Source organism: Delphinus delphis, chromosome 4 (genome assembly GCF_949987515.2).
Source record: "Delphinus delphis chromosome 4, mDelDel1.2, whole genome shotgun sequence".
NCBI lineage: Eukaryota > Metazoa > Chordata > Mammalia > Artiodactyla > Delphinidae > Delphinus > Delphinus delphis.
Genome location: NC_082686.1, coordinates 64,505,564 through 64,510,645, shown reverse-complemented (window position 1 = coordinate 64,510,645; position 5,082 = coordinate 64,505,564). Strand labels below are relative to the sequence as shown.

At 42.0% G+C, this 5,082-nt stretch overlaps 2 non-coding genes across 2 annotated transcripts; both read left to right on the top strand.

Moving 5' to 3' along the window:
• The first annotated feature begins 2,216 nt into the window (after positions 1-2,216).
• Positions 2,217-2,289, top strand: TRNAG-GCC (transfer RNA glycine (anticodon GCC)). Its single transcript has one exon. It is a non-coding gene; the product is annotated as a tRNA-Gly (tRNA).
• A 1,310-nt stretch (positions 2,290-3,599) lies between these two features.
• On the top strand, positions 3,600-3,672 carry TRNAR-CCU (transfer RNA arginine (anticodon CCU)). Its single transcript has one exon. It is a non-coding gene; the product is annotated as a tRNA-Arg (tRNA).
• The last annotated feature ends 1,410 nt before the right edge of the window (positions 3,673-5,082 follow it).

The following is a 5,082-nucleotide window of genomic DNA, read 5'->3' as shown; positions in this document are numbered from 1 at the left end:
AGCCAACTGCTTATATGCTTTCAGACCTATGCCTTTCTCTTCCCCTGACTGCAAGGGAGCTGACTCTTACAGCTTGTGTTTCCCAGGCTCCGCATCACCTGTCAGCTGGCTTCCTGCTGGTTTGGCTGATGAGAGGCTCTGGTGGAAGAAGGGAGGGAAGGAGGAAGGAAGAGTAGTTCTCTTTCAGTCTGCTTCAGGTGGTACTTCGGGCAGCAGTGGTAACTGCTCTATGGCTGTAGCTTTGGTAGTCCTGTCTTTCACTTTTGCCTCTCCACATTAAGGATAGTAGCAGTTTACCATTGTACTTATTTCTGAATTGCTTGATTATCCCTTGTTTAGCTTCTCTGTTTTTCTGTCACCTGCAGAGCTACAATTCTGTATTTAAGTCTTTCTATTTAAAATAATTAGTGTAGTTTCTATTGTCATGATTGAACCCTGGCTGATACAGTAGGCCAATAGAAGTAGAGAAAGGGTAAGACATAGAACGATGATTATATAGGACTTTGAAAATAATTGTAGAGGTGGGTATTTTAGAATCTCAGTAGGTATCCATGATGGTTTGGAGTTTTTGAATTTGGGTAACTGAGACAATGGTAGTATGAGTAAAAAGAACAATAATGAGAGGAAGCAACCCTTGGAAAAAAGATGGTGGGTTCAGTTTGGGACATACTAACTATTTTAGGCGGTAGGTTATTTAGATGATGATGACCACCAGGCAGTTCGGGGAAAGGTCAGAGGCAGGAGTTTAGCTTTTGGTACCATATGAGTGGAAGTGGTTGGTAAGATTATGAAATTTTATAATATGGCCAGAAGGAGATTAGGAATGAAAACAAAAATTTAGTAATTACCTGTGTATAGGGAGAATGGGAGTAAAGAAAAGAAAAAGAGTTCCAGGAGATGGGACAGAACCACAGAAGACATTAGTACAAAAGCCAAGGAGAGAATTTCAGAATGAAGGGGGTGTTTTAGTTTTCTGTTGCTGCTGTAACAAATTACCACAGACTTAGTGGCTTCAATAACAGAAAATTATTATTATTTTTTTAAAAGATTTTTTTGATGTGGACCATTTTTGAAGCCTTTATTGAATTTGTTACAGTATTGCTTCTGTTTTATGTTTCGGTCTTTTGGCCGTGAGGCATGTGGGATCTGAGCTCCCCGACCAGGGATGGAACCCACACCCTCTGCACTGGAAGGTGAAGTCTTAACACTGGACCGCCAGGGAAGTCCCAACAACAGAAAATTATTATCTTCAGTTCTGTAAGTCAAAATCCTGGCAGGGTTCTCACCTGGCTAAAATCAAGATGTCACAGGACTGTATTCTTTTCTGGAGGTTTTAAGGAAGAATCTGTTTACTTGATCATTAGGATTGTTAGCAAAATTCACTTTCTTGTGGTTGTAGGACTGAGGTCCCATTTCCTTGTTTGCTGTTGCCTGAGCATTCTGGAGGCTGCCTTACTCCATCTTCAGCTCCTGGCTGTCTTACTCCATCTTCAGCAATGGTGAATTACGTCCATCTTATGCTTCAAATCTCTCCTATGGCTTTTTTCATCACATTTTTCTGACTGACTCTTGGCTCATGTGACTAGATTGGCCCCACATGGATAATCTATGAAACTCTCCCTATCTCAAGGTCTATAACCTTAATCACATTGCCAAGTCCCTTTTGCCATATAAGGTAACATGTGCACAGGATCCAGGGATTAGGAGCTGGGCATTTTGGGGGGATCATTTTTCTGCCTACCACCGAGAGTAAACTGTTATTGTTATCTGATGCAATAGCCAAATAGAGTGAGGAATAAGAAAAGGACCTAAGACTTGGTGATTGGAAGTCTAAGGTGCCCTTTGGGATAATTGCTTCCATGGAGTGATGAGGGTAGAGGACAGCTTGCTGGGCTTAATGGAGGGTGAGGGTGGACAGGAGGTAGTAGCAGAGTCATGCCGTACACAGAGCTCTGGGGTTATTGTTACTCGGAGGTAGCCAGAGTTCAGTACTTGTTTACAAAGTGCAGACCTCTCTCTCCAGTAGTTTGGTGATAAAGTGAAGGAAAACAGAAGCACACCTGAAGACTTCTCCCTGGAGAAATAGAAATGGAAGATGAACAGGTGGGTGCCAGAGATGGTAATTGAAGATAGCTGTTGAGGGTTTCTTTGGAGATGGAAAGGAGTAGGGCCAAGTCAAGTTGAAGGGTTGGCCCTAAAAAGGAGGAGCAGGGACTTCCCTGGTGGTCTAGTGGCTAAGACTCTGCACTGCCAATGTAGGGGGCCCAGGTTCGATCCCTGGTCAGGGAACTAGATCCCACATGCAGCAACTAAGAATTCTCATGCGGCAACGAAGATCCTGTGTGTCAAAACTAAGACCCAGCGCAACCAAATAAATAAATAAATATTAAGAAAAGGGGGTGGGTGGGAATCTTTGTACTTAATATACGAAGGAAGAAGAGGATATATGAAAACAGTCATTCAAAAGCAAAAAAGAAAAGAGATGGAGATGATTATGTCAGAGAGGTGGTGATCTTTGAAAGAGGATTGTGGTTATTTGTGTATATCCATGAGGGGTGTGGAGGGGTGGGACTGGGGAGATAGGAGCTTGAACTGAAAATCTGCCAGAAGTTCTGTTGTTTTTTTTGCAATAGGCTTCCTTTTTTTTTTTTTTTTTCCTGTGCCTCCATCACATGTGAGGCAGGTGATAGCCAACTCAAGTCTCCCAAGTGTGCAACTGCAACAACCAGGTCAGACTGATTAAACTCTTAATTCTAATTCTAAATTTTTTAGGAAGAAACAATTTGACTAGTTTGTCTTAGTTCAGATGTTCGCTCTTAATCCAATCAGGCATGACTGAAAGGAGCCCGTACCTGGGAGCGGTTCATGGCAGTCATTTCCCGGAGGAGGTGATAACGTAGTACCCCAGGAGCTTCAGTGCTGGTGGGATAGTTTTAACCAATATAATGAAACCAGTAAGGATGGAAACAGCGGATGAATGGCTGATGGTTGTAATAACAGCAATGATCATGATTAGATAACTACTGGAGCTGGGATTTGGGGGTTTATCCTGAGGGTTTCTATGGATCACCGAATGGAAGAAAGCATGAGAGGCTATTTTTAAAAGGACTGTTTTAGGAGATTATATATATATATATATATATATATATATATTTATTTATTTATTTTAAGGAAAAAGGGATAAAAAAAAACACACCAGGGAAAAGAGGAGTTTGGAATGAGGAAATGAAAAGGGAAGGCAGCCCACTTGACACCAGGTATTTTTGGCTAACCTCCATGACCAGGGCAGAGATCTCTTTCCTGGAGGTGGGCAGTGCTCACCCAAGATGCTCAGTCACACCTGGGATGGAGTGTTCCAGAAGCCAGGGTATAGTCTGCTAAGTTCAGAAAATCTGAACAGAGTAAAATGATGCTAGGCATTAATGTGGCTTCGCTCAGTGAATTTCCTTCCTTCAATTAACAAGATTACTATCATTGTTATTAAATTAAATTATTTCATGTGTGAAGAAACCAATTTTCAAAAATCAAATTGCCTTATTGAGTGTTTTCTGGGCCAAAGTCATTGAAGACCAGAGTTCTAAAGATGATAACAAGGGACTTCCCTGGTGGTCCAGTGGGTAAGACTCTGTGCTCCTAAAGCAGGGGGCCCAGGTTCGATCCCTGGGCGGGGAACTAGATCCTGCGTGCGTGCCACCAGTAAGAGTCTGCATCCCGCAACTAAGAACTAAGAGTCCACATGCTGCAACTAAAAGATCCCGCATGCCACAACGAAGAACCTGCGTGCCACAACTAAGACCCAGTGCAGCCAAAGTAAATTATCAAAATTTAAAAAAAATAATAAAAAAATAGATATAAAAAAAAATAAGGATGGTAACGAAAAGGCAACCCCAACATCCAGGTATGTAAACAAGATGATGGGAGACCCATGTACTCTACTCTGCACAACTACTGTGTTCCATTTTCATGGCATGTGTATCAGAGTCTACATGAATATTGAGGGCTCGTCACTGTGGGCATACCTGTTATGCTCCTCCTTGGAAACATAGTCACAAATGGGTTGAGACCCTTTCATGAATGAAGGGCAGGGAGGAAGCTCTAATTTTAGGAGTAATTCTACTTAAATATTTATGATGAGTTTCAAGTCACTGAGAATATTAGTTCTTAATGAGAACATCGATAGGTCTATAGCTCAAATGAGGTGAAAGCCACTACTAGTTTTGTAATGCATCAGCTTAAATGGTCCACTGACACAAGTCCACACTTGACTTTCTTCGTTATGCATTACCAAGGAGAAGAAATAAATCTCAGCCTGAGGTTTGCTGGAGCAAAATAATTCACCTCGGTGGTATCTCTGTTATCCTAAATTTCATTCTTTCCTTGATGGCTGTATCAACACACACGGATCATCTTTGACTACAAAGTCAAGACTTGAATGGATTTAACTTCTTTTCATAGGAAACTTCTTAAGTGGAGGCTTTTTGTGCCTAACCTTTTACCGTCAATTGCTAAAGACGTTGCTTAACAGTGTTATAATTATGTATGAATTCAAAGCCAATTTAAGATCGAGTATCCATCTGGATATAGGTATGTTGTTAAGTATATATAGTTTGCCTTCAGTTGATAAGAAGAGTCTCGTCCATTGTTTTTACTTTTCATCATGGCTTTGAAGCCGAATCTGGCCTCTGTACCCCAGCACTGAATTAAATCTCGGAGACAGAGTTTTGGACAAAGTAGAAAAGAATAGCGTTATTGCTTTGCTAGGCAAAGGGGTCCACAGTGAGCTAAAGCCCTCAAAACTCTGTGTCCCCACCTGGAGGGGGTAGTGAGGAGTTTTATAGTAATGGTTCAAAGAGGGGGGTGATCAGCTCGTGGACATTCTTCTGATTGGTTGGTGGTGAGGTAAGTGGGAGGCAGCATCATCATCCTTCTGGTTCCAAATGGTCTGTGGTCTATGTGCTTGTGGGCAGCATACTGTTAACTTCTCCCACCTGGTGGGGCTTCCGTATCTGCACAACAGCTCAAAGATATTGTTATGTATATCCCCTGAGGGGGGACCAGGACCCTGCCCCAAGGCTGCACTAT